This window comes from Littorina saxatilis, linkage group LG3 (genome assembly GCF_037325665.1).
Source record: "Littorina saxatilis isolate snail1 linkage group LG3, US_GU_Lsax_2.0, whole genome shotgun sequence".
NCBI lineage: Eukaryota > Metazoa > Mollusca > Gastropoda > Littorinimorpha > Littorinidae > Littorina > Littorina saxatilis.
In genome coordinates this window covers 24,685,778-24,702,543 of record NC_090247.1, presented here as the reverse complement: position 1 = coordinate 24,702,543, position 16,766 = coordinate 24,685,778, and the positions used below count along the sequence as shown (strand labels likewise).

At 42.3% G+C, this 16,766-nt stretch overlaps 1 protein-coding gene across 1 annotated transcript in view; it reads left to right on the top strand.

Moving 5' to 3' along the window:
- The first annotated feature begins 9,512 nt into the window (after window positions 1-9,512).
- The window catches only part of LOC138961145 (uncharacterized), a 22,955-nt gene continuing 15,701 nt past the window's right edge, over window positions 9,513-16,766 (top strand). Inside the window, exon 1 of the mRNA XM_070332743.1 lies at window positions 9,513-10,843. The gene's annotated coding sequence lies outside the window, so the exon portion shown is untranslated. The remainder of the gene's footprint in view (window positions 10,844-16,766) is intronic.

Below are 16,766 nucleotides of genomic sequence, written 5' to 3'. Positions count from 1 at the left end.
GCCTCTCACATCTGTGCTGTATACTCTACTTCTTGTGGTGATGTTTGTGTGGGGTGGATGCTCACTTTTGTAAAGCCGAGCGGTCTTAGCTTCACATTAACTTTAACTATCTGTTTCTGTGTCTTAGATGTTATGTGCGTTTGAAAGGCATTTGTCAGGATGGCAATCACACACAAGACGAACAGACAACCAGAATATGAACTCAACAAGAATCAGGTGAAGTTCCAAATTGTATTGAATCGAGTAAAACAATCATAAAAACAACTCAATACAATGCATAGGTTCTTTGCAGAAAATATATCTGTACATTGGTTCACTATTAGTCTTTATCTCTGGACACCAATTTGTATCCCACCGCTGCCACCATTTTGTAAAGCCGATAGTGAGACGAGAACCCCACTTCTGTAATATATTTAGTCATAATTCACTGAACATTTGGGGTACCCTTTAGCAAAATACGCTACTGCAACAAAAAACCTAAGTCCTAAAATGACTGAACATTTGGGCAGGGGCAAAACAAAACCATCTGTTCAGGGTAGATCATTAGTTTGACTTTTATCTCGTATGTCAAAATTGCAAAGTTTTGCCTATTGTGATTTTTTGTCGATTTTTCATTCGGCTTTTCCGTTTTTGTCTGGTCGATTTTGAGGGTACCCTTACTTGACCGGCGATCACGTGATCCCTGTAAAAGAAATATTTAATCCAAAAGGTGATCCTGAAGGTTAATTAAACGGCCGTCTCTGGCTTATACAATTTTAATGAAATGACACGGGGATTAATGCTTTGATTTGGGTTTGAAATTTGTTGCAATAATTTTCTGGCCAAGGTTATATAGCGACCGTTATTCATGTGTTGGTATTTTTCTGCCTCAAACCAGTTCTGCGCATAATTGATAAATGCTGTGACAGTAGGTTCTGTGCCTTGTAGTTTTGACCACAACAATAATGTATTTAGACATTAAAGGCACACGTACTAAACCATCAGTTTCGTTTAAAAATGTGGTCTATTTATGACTATACGGGGCTACGGGTTTTAAAAGATAGGGCTGAGAATCATGTACATAATTATGTACCACGAACGCGGCCCAAAACCCCACCTATACTGTGTGTATGACCTTAAAGGCACAGTAAGCCTCCCGTAAACCATCACAGAGCTCCCCGAGCATCCAACTGAATACAGTACAAGCATACTTCCATTTGAACGCTCACCGAACGGGAACATCCTGGCTGCTTTCTGTCGAGCGTGAGACATTTTCAAAGAATTTATTTTCGTAGACTTGTTCTGTTAACAACAACGGCGCCTCGTTTTTGCGCTAGACCTAACTTTTAAAATCTAAATAATAAATTGACAGCTTGTTACACAAACATTCTTTAATCATAAAAGAATTCGTTTTTCATCAAGACAAGATCAGAACAATTCGAAGTTGTGAAAGTTTAAAAAAAGAAAAGCCCGGAAGCAGGGTCACGCAAGGGTCGTAGCAGACGACGGCCGGTTTATCAGTGCAAATCGCCGTTCCTCTCAACAGTCAAAAGCCATCGCTAGAGTTCTTGTGAACCACAGCCGTTGTTTCGTGCATAAAAAAAACGTGCTATTGTAGATAAGCTCACGTCGAGTCGCATTCAAATGACTAACTATGACGACTGCATTGTGAAAAGGGAAAACTGGATCACACGGGTTCACGATGGCTCAGGGGTAAGATAAACCACGCAAAAATAAATTCTTTGAAAATTGTTCGCTCTTTACGGGGGGCACCTAGGATGTTCTCAATTGGTGAGTGTTTAAATGAAATGGTGTTTGTACTGTGTGTAAAAGCCTGACCGTATCTGTGATGGTTTACGGGAGGCTTACTCTGCCTTTAAGAGCTTCAGTCAACGCTTGCATTTTGCCGTGGTAACATACGTTTGCTCTCTCAGAGCTGAGCATACTTGTCAAGAGGGATCGAGCAGAAAAAAAAATAAACGCCTGGGCAGAGATTCAAACTCAAGACCTCGAAATGTCGGGGCCGATGTCTTAACCGCTAGGCCACTCCACCAGTGTTGACAAAGAGAGAAACATTTATAATTTTGTAATGGTAATTCATGCGTTGCAAAAACGTAAAAATTGCTGTTAACATTTTCCTTTATTTTACAAACATGTGTCACGGAATCGCCGTACATGTTTACGCCGCCATGCTACACGACATTCGCGCCATGTGATGGCTGCGATATCTCTATTTACAACATGCAAGACAAATGACAAGAACAGTAATTGAATCCCCAGTGGTGAGTGGTGGTCTATTTATGACTTTCTAGGGGTACGAGTTTAAAAAGATAGGGCTGAAAATCATGTATAGAATTCTGTACAGCAAACGCTACCCGAAACCCCATCTATACGGCGTGTATGGCCTTGTATAATGCTGCGTCGCTCACAAGAAATAACGGTTTCATTTAGGTGTAGGCCCTACCGAAAAAAAGAACAGGGCCTGAGTACGGTGATAAATACAAGACTTATTTTACAACCATTTGAAAAATACATACATCCCCCGTGGCTGCCCGCATAACGAAATCGTTTTTCTTGTGTTTTGAACTTGCCAGTGTTACAGCACAGAGCAGAGTCCGTCCCCCACTTTGCTTTGTGTACACTGTGATAACGTGGCCACCCGAACACCCGCACAACGCAACATTTTCACGAGAAAAACACGTTTATTTGTTTGCTTTGTCTGTATTACACATTTCTATTTACATTTACCACTGACACTGACCAAATTGTATACTTTAGTTTGCAAGTGAATCGTTATCATACAAAATAACGTTATCACGAGACGAACAGAAATCTCAGAGATCGTCTGCTTCTCAACTGTTTCGCGCAAATCGTGTAATATCTATTTTTGCGGAAACCTCCCGAAGAAATGCAATCTCAGCGGCTTCCACCTGCAACATAGTCGTGCTTTTTTGGAATGTGACGTCCTGTTCTTCTGTCACACCTATCTCAAAAACTAAGCGTCGCACAGAACCAGCGCCCTTCCATTGGAGAGGGTCCGTATCCTCATTTAGAGTTCGCAGGGGGAGGCTGAAGATTGCCGAGGAGAGCAACTATTGTTCCTTCACTCTGGCCCTATGTAAAGCTGCACAATCAGTCTATGTCTCGCGTTGTGTTCAATACATGTGCCTACATTACTGGTCTACCTCGGTATTCAGAGGAAACCCGGTGTGTTTCTTAGTGTGCTAGATTGTGTGTTACATGAATATTGTGGTGAGTGTTTTGGATGTTAGAATTCGCTACGTACAGTTTTAGCAACACATTTTTACAGACAACAGTCAAGGTGAGGCAGAAGTTACAACACATGACATGACATAGCAAGCTAACGTTCTGTCACCGACACACGCATGTTCACGCTCGCACCTCTCGTACGCACAGTGGTATTCACCATAACTCATATAGTTTAGTGGCTAGAAGCGCTGACCAACAAGTGTTCAGATATTTTTCTAATTGTCGTTTCTAGATAGTAAAATATGTGCTGAAAACGGTCAGCTATCGCACCATCAAGAAATCGGTTCCCTAGTACCCCTTTAAGGCTCTGGAACCACCCCGGGTGGCAATATCGGGTCGCAACAAAGAGTGTTCCCCATAGCCGGAAAGAGCCTCAACCGTGAAAGATAGAAAGAAAGGTATTGAACAAAAAAGACGCACAACACCAATGTGAACCATTTGTGTTATCATACTTATATTAAAATATTGATGACCATGGAATGAATGGGTTATTTTTAGATTTCTGACAAAAAATCGCGAAAAACATGACAAATTGTCTTTTTTATAGCCTAAACTATGAAAGATTTAAAGACAAGTATTGAACACAAAAGATAGCAATGGATAATGGCAACAACATTTGCTCTCATTGTTGTACAAAATTGTTGATTGTTTTTTAATACTTTTCCGTTTTTGTGGATTTCACAAAGCATACCAATTAAACGGCAGTCCAGGTAACTCGTCCGAATTTTTGCGGCTAAGAGCCTCAACATGTGAAGATAGAAAGACTATCATTGAACAAAAACTATGGTAAACACTAATGTTAATAACTTTTGATCTCACACTGATATTGAAATATTGATGACCATGGAATTAATGGGCTATTTTCAGATTTGTGGGTACAAAATCGCCCAAAACATGACAAATTGTCTTTTTTCTAGCCTAAACTATGAAAGATTTAAAGACAAGTATTGAATATAAAAGATTAAACGGGATAATAGCAACAACATTTGCACTCATTGTTGTACACAATTGTTGATTGTTCTTGAATATTTTCCGTTTTTGTGGATTTCACAAAGCGTACCGATTAATCGGCAACCCGTGTCAATCATCCGAATTATTTCATGCTGCGCCAAAACGATTGAAAATGGATGGAATATTAGTGTTTGAAGACAAAAGGCGCACATTGTCATGTTAAGCATATCTTGTTACACCGTATACACATCAAAATCGTGATAGCTCTTGGTTTGAATGTTACAATGTTTGATTTTGTGCAAGTTACACACATTGATACTGACAAAATGTAATGATATTCCAGGACAATATATCCAGCGCGCTCTTTGGGTCCCCAAAACACTGTACATGGTGAGTCCCATTGTGGTGCCAAAGTAGAAAATAATTATATTCACTTTAGCGATAGTCCGCAGTAGACAACATCAAATGACACAGACTGTAATGATAACTCAAAACTCGTCATCGCTTTCAGCAAACGCGTCAAAGTCAACCTCCTCATCTTCTTCCTCGTCTTCCTCGTCATCCTCTTCTTCACAACCACCATCTGCCAGAAGATCGATCAGCGACACAGGTAGGATGGGCTTGAGGCACCACACGGGTTCCAGGACTCCGTCTGCATTTTTCGTCCATCCCTGCCCCTGGTCGTAGGGTTTGGGCCTCTCCAGAATGCCTTCATGAGCACGCTTGTACAGGGCAACGCGGTGGTTTACTCGCTGAATGTGCGGCATCAGAGCAGATTGGCAGGGAGGCATGCGGGCTAGATCGACCTTACACTTGGACGTGAGTTTCTCGTTGTCTCCCACCATCTTGCGGAGTAGCTTTCCACGAACGACATCAACTGATTTATCACGACTGTAATTGTACATCAGGCACGTAAACTCTTCCAACTGCTTCACCACCCGAAGTTTGACATCCCAGTCGTCACCAAGCTGCCTGAATGCCGTGTGAAACTTGGGGTTCTTCTCCAGTTTCTTAAGCTAAGGGGCCCCACCTTCCCCTTTCCTTTGAATGCACTGGTGCAGTCCTCTCCGCTGTACACATAGAACCCAAGAAGAGTGGCACAGTAGTCATGCCCCAGGGACTCTGCAAGCTCAGAGAGGTTGATCAGTTGCCGATGTTTTCCTGATCCCGTATCCAGGTATACAGTCAACTTGATGGCTTCAGCGTGGTAGATATTGGGAACCTCATGCATCTCTACCTGAAAACACAATGTCCATTAGAACATTTAGATTGGAGTCTTCATATATTTTCCAGTTTAGACTCCAATCTAAATGTTCTAATGGCCATTGTGTTTTCAGGTAGAGGTGCATGAGGTTCCCAATATCTACAGCAACCAGGAAGAGACTGACACCAGGGTGGTGCTGTACCTCCATCATGCCGCAGCGCTGGGATACAAGAACGCTGTGGTCAGAACCCCGGACACGGACATCTTTGTCATTCTTCTCTACCACGCTGAAGCCATCAAGTTGACTGTATACGGGATCAGGAAAACATCGGCAACTGATCAACCTCTCTGAGCTTGCAGAGTCCCTGGGGCATGACTACTGTGCCACTCTTCTTGGGTTCTATGTGTACAGCGGAGAGGACTGCACCAGTCGTTCGTGGAAAGCTACTCCGCAAGATGGTGGGAGACAACGAGAAACTCACGTCCAAGTGTAAGGTCGATCTAGCCCGCATGCCTCCCTGCCAATCTGCTCTGATGCCGCACATTCAGCGAGTAAACCACCGCGTTGCCCTGTACAAGCGTGCTCATGAAGGCATTCTGGAGAGGCCCAAACCCTACGACCAGGGGCAGGGATGGACGAAAAATGCAGACGGAGTCCTGGAACCCGTGTGGTGCCTCAAGCCCATCCTACCTGTGTCGCTGATCGATCTTCTGGCAGATGGTGGTTGTGAAGAAGAGGATGACGAGGAAGACGAGGAAGAAGATGAGGAGGTTGACTTTGACGCGTTTGCTGAAAGCGATGACGAGTTTTGAGTTATCATTACAGTCTGTGTCATTTGATGTCGTCTACTGCGGACTATCGCTAAAGTGAATATAATTATTTTCTACTTTGGCACCACAATGGGACTCACCATGTACAGTGTTTTGGGGACCCAAAGAGCGCGCTGGATATATTGTCCTGGAATATCATTACATTTTGTCAGTATCAATGTGTGTAACTTGCACAAAATCAAACATTGTAACATTCAAACCAAGAGCTATCACGATTTTGATGTGTATACGGTGTAACAAGATATGCTTAACATGACAATGTGCGCCTTTTGTCTTCAAACACTAATATTCCATCCATTTTCAATCGTTTTGGCGCAGCATGAAATAATTCGGATGATTGACACGGGTTGCCGATTAATCGGTACGCTTTGTGAAATCCACAAAAACGGAAAATATTCAAGAACAATCAACAATTGTGTACAACAATGAGTGCAAATGTTGTTGCTATTATCCCGTTTAATCTTTTATATTCAATACTTGTCTTTAAATCTTTCATAGTTTAGGCTAGAAAAAAGACAATTTGTCATGTTTTGGGCGATTTTGTACCCACAAATCTGAAAATAGCCCATTAATTCCATGGTCATCAATATTTCAATATCAGTGTGAGATCAAAAGTTATTAACATTAGTGTTTACCATAGTTTTTGTTCAATGATAGTCTTTCTATCTTCACATGTTGAGGCTCTTAGCCGCAAAAATTCGGACGAGTTACCTGGACTGCCGTTTAATTGGTATGCTTTGTGAAATCCACAAAAACGGAAAAGTATTAAAAAACAATCAACAATTTTGTACAACAATGAGAGCAAATGTTGTTGCCATTATCCATTGCTATCTTTTGTGTTCAATACTTGTCTTTAAATCTTTCATAGTTTAGGCTATAAAAAAGACAATTTGTCATGTTTTTCGCGATTTTTTGTCAGAAATCTAAAAATAACCCATTTATTCCATGGTCATCAATATTTTAATATAAGTATGATAACACAAATGGTTCACATTGGTGTTGTGCGTCTTTTTTGTTCAATACCTTTCTTTCTATCTTTCACGGTTGAGGCTCTTTCCGGCTATGGGGAACACTCTTTGTTGCGACCCGATATTGCCACCCGGGGTGGTTCCAGAGCCTTAAAGGGGTACTAGGGAACCGATTTCTTGATGGTGCGATAGCTGACTGTTTTCAGCACATATTTTACTATATAGAAACGACAATTAGAAAAATATCTGAACACTTGTTGGTCAGCGCTTCTAGCAACCGTACTAATAGGAAATAGTTACAAGGTTTTATTTACACTAGGATGAACATAGTAAAAAGCAATTCAGAAACAAATCAAACAAACCATCAAACAATCCTAAATCATGCTACCAAATTCACTGGCGTATACCTCAAAGCTATTTACGTATGCCCTATCTATTTCCTTCCTGTCCTATTCCACACAGACAGACAGACAAACAGACAGACAGGCAGACACGTCAACAGCTCTGCCCCTGAACGGACATATGAATCAACAAGACATGCTGCGCTTTCCAGCACGAGCAGACAACCGAACACGCGAATACAGACATGCTGAGCCTTTCAGCACGAGCGAACGAACGAATAGACAGACGAAGACTTGCTGCGCTTCTCAGCACGAGCAGACGAACGATGATCATGCAAGTATAGACATGCTGCGCCTTTCGGCACGAGCAAACGAACGAATAGACTGACAAAGACTTGCTGCGCTTCTCAGCACGAGCAGACGAACGATGATCATGCAAGTATAGACATGCTGCGCCTTTCGGCACGAGCAAACGAACTAATAGACTGACAAAGACTTGCTGCGCTTCTCAGCACGAGCGGACGAACGATGATCATGGCAAGTCCAGACATGCTGAGCCTTTCGGAACGAGCAAATGTACAAATAGACTGACAAAGACTTGCTGCGCTTCTCAGCACGAGCAGACGAACGATGATCATGCAAGTATAGACATGCTGCGCCTTTCGGAACGAGCAAATGAACGCCGATAGATTGACAAAGACTTGCTGCGCTTCTCAGCACGAGCAGACGAACGATGATCATGCAAATACAGACATATGCTGCGCTTTTCAGCACGAGCAAACGAACGAATAGACGGATACAGATTTGCTGTGCTTCTCAGCACGAGCGGACGAACGATGATCATGCAAGTATAGACATGCTGCGCCTTTCGGCACGAGCGAACGAACGAATAGACAGACGAAGACTTGCTGCGCTTCTCAGCACGAGCAGACGAACGATGATCATGCAAGTATAGACATGCTGCGCCTTTCGGCACGAGCAAACGAACGAATAGCCGACTGACAAAGACTTCCTATCTCTATCCGTCCACTGTTCAGAAGTGAATACATGTATAACTATTTCTTTGATGTCTGTTTTCAACTGCACAGAGCTTTGGAGAGATTCAATTACTAGCATGATGGTGTAAACATGTGCTGCGATTCCGTGAAACATGTTTGCAAATAAAAGGCAAATTTGAATGGCAAATGTTACGTGTTTGCAACACATGAATGGTAATTCAAGCGTAAAATGATATAACATTATTATTTGTTCCTTGATAACTGTGGTGGAGTGGCCTAGCGGTTAATACATCGGCCCCGACATTTCGAGGTCTTAAGCTCGGATCCCTGCCAAGTCGTTTATTTTTTCTGATCGGTCCTTCTTGACAAGTATATGTTCAGCTCTGAGAGAGCAAACCGGATGTTACCACTGCAAAATTCAAGCGTTGACTGTAGCTCTCAAGGTCATACACGCCGTATAGATTGGATTTCGGGTAGCGTTTGGTGTACAGAATTTGAAAGCGGACAAACACTCAAGTCCTTAATGGCTTAAAACCGTAGGACTGTTAATATCAATTTTAAGTAAGCTGTACAGAAATCTATACATGATTTTCAGCCCCATCTTTTCAAACTCGCACCCCCGGATAGTCATAAATAGACCACAGCTTTAAACTGGTGAATATACGGCCATCACCTATCTTTACATGGAACATCAGTGTCGGCAACCTTGACTGGGTACAGGCGCCAACGCTGCCTTCTTGCTTCACAGCCTGCAGAGAGAGAACCGAACTGAACTTTATTGTTAAAACAGAGAGAGACACACAGACAGACAGACAGACACACGCACGCACACGCACGCACGCACGCACGCGCGCGCACACACACACACACACTAACTTTTATACAGACCCAAAGAGAGAGAGAGAGAGAGAGAGAGAGAGAGACGTGATGACACAGGCAAACAATTATCTTCCCTGTCAGTCCCGCTCAGCTGACTGTCACACACTTGCACCAGTCTAACTCTCAACGTGCCGAGGAAAACGGGTTATGAATATGTCCGCCTGCAGTAAATAGGGGGCTGTCTGAATGTCGGATTTGTCGCTGATACCTCTTCCTAAGCCGGACCATCTTTTGTGCTGCTGTCAAAACTCGCTCCTGGTGAAATCCTGTGTTATTACTGTGTTAATACTGTGTTAATACTGTGCTGGTTAAAACTGTGTTATTACACACCAGACATGGCGGGTGTCAGAAGAATCGCAACAAAGCGGATGTGAAATAAGAAAGGGCGTTCACAGTCAACTCCAACGTACGCAGTATTTCTGTGTTGTCACTACACCGGGCTATGTCGTCGCACCGTTCCATTCCGCGTGTGATTTAGGGCGCTGTATGACTAACACCCGGCATATTCGTCAGTTGATAACTGTCAACAGTGAATAAATGTGAACAGTGGATATCTGTCAACAGTGTGGGTTGTGTTGTCACAGCCACCGGGTGGAGGGGGGAAAGAAAGGAGAGGAACAAAGTGACTCAACGGTCAATCAACGCTCGGTACAGGACACTGTCATCACGAGTCAAATTAGAACGCGGATTTTCCATTCACGACACCGAGCAAGGCGGAAGGTATTCAGGTTGAGGTGTAGTGTTGGCACAGAGAAACACAGTCCAGTGTGCTGCGGCTGTCTTGTTATCACGTTGTGTACATAGTGGCTACAGTGCTGCTGGTGGGAATATTTGACGTATATCACCACGTCACTACAGAACTAAAGTGTGAATATTTGACGTTTATCACCACGTCACTACAGAACTGAAGTGTGAATATTTGACATATATCACCACGTCACTACAGAACTATGGTGTGAATATTTGACGTATATGAACACGTCACCACAGAACTATAGGGTGAATATTTGACGTATATCACCACGTCACAACAGAACTAAAGTGTGAATATTTGACGTATATCACCACGTCACTACAGAACTAAAGTGTGAATATTTGACGTTTATCACCACGTCACTACAGAACTGAAGTGTGAATATTTGACGTATATCACCACGTCACTACAGAACTATGGTGTGAATATTTGACGTATATCAACACGTCACCACAGAACTATAGGGTGAATATTTGACGTATATCACCACGTCACAACACTACTAAAGTGTGAATATTTGACGTATATCATTACATCACTACAGAACCGGTATGAGTATCTGAAGTATATTCGCACTCCACTACAGTGCATCTTGTTTGGATATTTAACGTTATCTACACAAAGAGGGATTCGTTTTTTTACTGTACGTCGTTAACAAGCAGTACCAGGTAAGTTGATATGTTTCCCCTTAAATGTTGATAAGTTAAGTGAGTTCTCAGCCTTGGCTTTGTTTGTTGTATGGTATTCTGAGTTTATCTAACAATTGCATGCAGTTCTTTATTCATTGCGTTGTTTGTTGTATGGTATTCTGAGTTTATCTAACAACTGCAGTTTTTTTATTCATTGCGTTGTTTGTTGTATTGTTTTCTGAGGTCAGCTAACATCGGCAGTGCTTTCAATAAGAGTTTCGTTATGACAGCAACGGCAGAAATCTGACTAGAGAGGCTATAGATCCATTCTATTTTATTTCATGCTTGACTATCCCATTGATGGAAAAGCTGGTTCGCTTCCTCCAGGTATGTATATATCATACATACATACATACATACATACACAAACCATGCGGAGGTTTATTTCGTGACTTATGGCGTATTACGTTAGGAACAAGCAGTTAAAGTCTCTTTGTGAGTTTGTCGGAGATCACCCAGTCAAAGTTACTTCGACTCCATCCATGGGTGTGCATGTACTGATAAACTGTACTTAGCTAGTCATGAACGTCGTTATGAGTGGGTGTGCATGTACTTATAAGCTTTATTTAGCTAGTCATGAACGTCGTTATGATTGGGTGTGTATGTACTTTTATAGTATATTTATCTAGTCATGAACGTCGTTACTAATGGATATTTACTGATAAACTGTATTTAGCTAGTCCATAAACGTCGTTATGAATGGGTGTATATGTACTGATAAACTGTACTCAGGTACTCATGAACGTTGTAATACAAATGTATACATGTATGTACCGATAAACTGTACTTAGCTAGTCATGAACGTCGTTATGCACTGATAAAGTGTACTTGGATATTTCGTGAACGTGGTTATGAATAGGTTTATATGTACTGACAAACTGTACAAGTATATTTGAGCTTTTGTAATTTCTAACAAAACAGACTTTGGGCTGGGCAATTTTGTTTCTCACAAGAGAGATTTCTTATAAGCAAGCTTGTTATCAGGGGTTTGTCTGTAACAGGGTTTGTACGGTGTGAGCTACCTTCCCTCCCTCAGACATTTCTAGAACATTGATCCTTAAATTTAAAACTTCATAATATATGTTCACTTCATTCTCACACTTGAGAACGGTAAATCGCACAAGTATTTAACAAGTTGACCATGAAACATCAGACTGTGACATGTGTCTAGCTCTGTAATACTGACTTAAGGGGAGCGCGTATGCCAGTCGCTACGTGTACTCTGCCATCGTTAAAGAACTTCAACCTATGTTCAGTGTTAAGAGCTCTGTAATGCTGACTAAGGGGAGCACGTATGCGCCCAGTCACAACTTGTACTCTGCCAGCCTTAAAGAACTTCAACCTATGTTCAGAGTTAAACACGTCACGGCCAATCCAGCCTCTCCCATCATGCAACAGAAAAAGGGGCGGGGCTTACCAAAAATAGCACAACGCATGGCACGCGATGTAAACACGAACAGATCAGATGCCACGACCTGCAATGCAAACTCCTACCACAGACCTGTTCAGAAGGCGACATTTTTCTTTCTCTAATTCCGCCTGGCACTGCAGTCATACTTTTGCCACACTAAGGCCAAGAAAAAAAAGTTGTATGTTTCTGGTCACCCGACCCTACCTATTTTTCCCCCGCCGACCCTAGACTTTTTTTTTTAATTGCATTTGTAAAAAAGCAAAAGAAAAAAAAGCTTCAAAACGAAAGTAACAGACGGCAGACGACACAAGGGGGATAACCCCGCATCCCTTTTGTCTCATTTGTTTTGTAATGTGTTGTTTTTCTCTTTGTATATATAGTAAGTCCAGTCTCTTTGCGTCACTGTATAGTTATTTTCTACCCTGACAAAAAAAACAAAAAAAAACAAAAAAAATCCCTACCTACCTACCCTATTTTGGGTAGCCATGTTACCAGAAACAACTTTTTTTGTTGCCTAACGCAAAGCAGCCTCAACCAGCACTGTCCCTTACGTTGACCCTTCCCGCCCTTTTCCCCCTACCACATTGCAACTGCTCTGGTTCTTTAAATATAAACTATAGAAGCTCATCTACATACCTTATATGACCATATGCAGCTCCATGGTCTGAGTCCCCAGGATTATTTGCCCAGTAGTAGTTCTCTGGGCTGGTCACACAGCTTGCTGCTGTGCCGACTGGTCAGGGACTCGGACATGGGGCTGTGGGTATAACTCTAAGCCCAGATTATCACATCCGCGTGTCTCAGTTTGAGGTCGAGTGGCTCCCGCCATCCCTCCTGATTCTAGCGACTACCCTCCAGATAACGTATCCTCACCCTAGGCTCACTAGTCGCCAAACTGTACATATTTTTTTTATTACCACGGCCTTCGTGGCTTATATCTTAATCCTTTTTATTTTAAAAAAAGTTTTGAGATTTATTGTTCGTGTTCCTCTTACTTGCTCATCTATTTGCTTTTATTGGTGATCCTAAAAGGTTCTACCTTTTAACTCGTTTTGAATAAAAAGAAATCATTTTACAAATCCGTTATTCAGGATATTTTGTTTGGCCATATCAGGGCGGTGCTGCTTTGACATATAACGTGCGCCACACACAAGACAGAAGTCGCAGCACAGGCTTCATGTCTCACCCAGTCACATTATTCTGACACCGGACCAACCAGTCCTAGCACTAACCCCATAATGCCAGACGCCAGGCGGAGCAGCCACTAGATTGCCAATTTTAAAGTCTTAGGTATGACCCGGCCGGGGTTCGAACCCACGACCTCCCGATCACGGGGCGGACGCCTTACCACTAGGCCAACCGTGCATACAGACTTATAATACGCACTAAAAAACCATCTTAACTACTTTTCTTTTTAACGAATTCCACAGAGCATCATCATCTTAATCTCACCCCCTGCCCTCCTCTTTTTTTTTTCTTTTTTTTTCTTTTTTTACTTTCTTTTTTAAAGCGGACAAACACTCAAGTCCTTAATGGCTAAAAACCGTAGGACTTTTAATATTATTGTTATTACTACTACTACATATCCTGGATTATTCCATTTCTGTTGCCAGGGGGGGGGGGGGGGAACCAAGATCCCAGCCCCCCTACACCAATGTCCACTTGACACAAACCGAGTTTAGATTATCATCCTCGATATCCCTCCCTGTTTTGAAAGGAAGCTTTCCCATGATGCTGGGTCCTTGTTGGGGAGTAATTTGGTCGCAGGTGTGTAGAAGAAGCCAACGGTGATAATATGTGTAGTGAATACGTTCACCTTGGAGGCAAGGTCTGTCATTGCACCCAAGAGGAGCCTCTAACCTAGTCTGTAGTGTTGACAGGGGGCCCCAATGACAGACGGGAAAACATTGTTTCACATTCCACCATCTGACCTGAATGGGACCGGCTGCGTTCTGTATGCTGTATTGCTCTGAAATCTTTTGTGTCTTTGGAAATAAATGGCGACGTTTGATCTAACACTTCTCAGCATTAACAGTGACCAAGAGAACAAATAAGGAGACTATTTACTGAGAAGAGGTGGCCATTTGAAACTCGAAAGTGTGGAAAAAAAACTATTCATTCAACTTGTGAAGGGTGCTGTGCTGTCAACGTGTGACCTCGATACAGAGACTGTCTCTCGTGGGTGTAGTACGGTTATAGGACCCAGGCGAGTTTATTCTAGGGCGCTATGAGCGCCCTAGTACTAATTCTAGGGCGCTATGAGCGCCCTAGTACTAAGGTTGCGATTGAGCTTGCCACTGGCGACTTCCATTTTGTTGTGACGCAGCTCGTGATCTGCGCTGTTCTGGAAATGAGCTGCGCTTTTTTTTAAATCAAACTATCGTGTGTTGTGACCCATCTCGTCATCTGCACTGTTCCGAAAATGAGCTGCACATCGTCACGTGCGCTGTTCCGGAAATCGATGGCGCTCCAACAATGGCCGCTATTTTAGGAATTCCAACTTTGTGCTACGCGATTTCAGAAATGTCCTGGAGGCGAGGTTGAAACCAGAGACAAGGGCACTCCTCTGCAGCAGGGCAGTGTCAGTATTGTTTTAGCAGCCCTCGTGTGACGAATCATCACCAGAGGTGGTTAGGTACAGGCCAATTACCACACCGCAGTAATTCCTGAAAGTACAGTACAAGAAGTATTGGTCCATGCTAGACCGACGCGGTACTTGGCATTGTCCATTATAATTGGTGAAAAAGACCTGTTGTTTACAACAAGACCATCCAGCAAGCGTAAGCATATAATACAGAGAAATTATGCCCCAACTCAACTCAACTCAACTCAAATTTTATTGGCTTCAATTTTCATAGAAGAATTTGTCTTGCGCTTGGGAGAAAATAAGAGTATAACATATAAAAACAGCATTCATATCACATTTCATGTATCACACACAGTAATCACTAGTATAAGCCTACAATTATCACATTTGTACCTGTATCATACATGCAAATAAATAGTATCACATTTCCACGTATCACACACAATATATACATTACATAACATACAGCAAGCTTCCATCTCCCGCGCCCCCCCCCCCCCCCCCCTCCCACACATACATATCCTCGCACGTGCGTCGACTCCATACAAATGACATCATCAGTCCATTAACTAAAATGCACAATGACTAGTAGTGGGTACATGATACTTAATACGTGCTCAACTAGACCTGCTAACTAAAATAATAACAGAAACAAAAACAAGGACTGGGCACAACATTTACACGTGTGTGACCTACTTACATCAAGTGCCTGTGATCTATAAATAACAATGATTGCGTTTAAAGTAAAACATGAATAATGCCGATGTTTGCTAACAATGAATACATAATAACTAAGATAAGAATGTATGTGCTTTCATAATATGATTATTTTATAAAACACAGTGGGGAAATTTGGAAAATAATTTTTATACGAAACTGCGCACATCGAGTCGAGCTCTGTGGCGTGTGTGTTCGGAGGCAGGAGACACACATGGCTGTGGATATTAATGTTCGGTGGATTAAAAAGGATACCCCGACTTCGGCAGGGCAGAAGGAGGTACAAGACGGTGTGCTGTATTGCTGTGTGTGAGTGTGCTGTGCAGACCTTCTGTGTTATGTGCATGTTCTATTCTAGTCTGTCCGTAGGCTTCATCTGAGGGCCTATTGTGTACAAGGGGAGGTCACTTCCGCCTTATAAACAAACACATGTGGAGACCCACAGAAATACCATAGCATCGTAATGAAAGAGGGCAAAAATACTGATAACAGTCTAGGACATTATTTCTAGGACTGACTAAGCAATGGAACAACATCATGATCTTCATAAGCAAATGATAGTGAGAACAAAACAGAATTCTTACTCTTCTGACTGCTCCCAGTGATTGACATTCAAAACAAACTGTTCTATTCTAAATAGTTGTAAAAAAACTTCATAAGAATAATATTAAACATACATACTTGATTTGTTTAAACATAATTCTAGTGTAAAAGTATACTTTATAAGTTGTGGAGATAATTTTAAAACATGAAGATAAAAAACACAGCAATAACATGACAACATTAGAGTACAATGCATTCCTAGCTAGCTCTGAGGAAAACTCCATTGTACATTTTTCAGTTTCACATGCATGCACTAAGTGGTATCATTGAGAACTGAGATGGCGGATGGAATAAACGACTTCCGCATGCGAGAGGTTCTACACTTTGCAGCTCTGTATCTACGCCTAGATGGCATGAGTGCAAACTGATCATGCAGGGGGTGCGATTCATCTTCAACGACCTTTCGTGCTTTTGTGGCTGTTCTCTTATGCACCAGTTCATCCAAGCTTGGGAACTGAACCCCAACCACCTTTTCTGCCTGTCTGATCACTCTTGCCAGATGGCTCTTGTCCTCTACAGTAGCCCCATAGTACCATACCATGAGGTTGAAGGTCAAAACACTTTCAATGCTGGCTCTGTAGAAC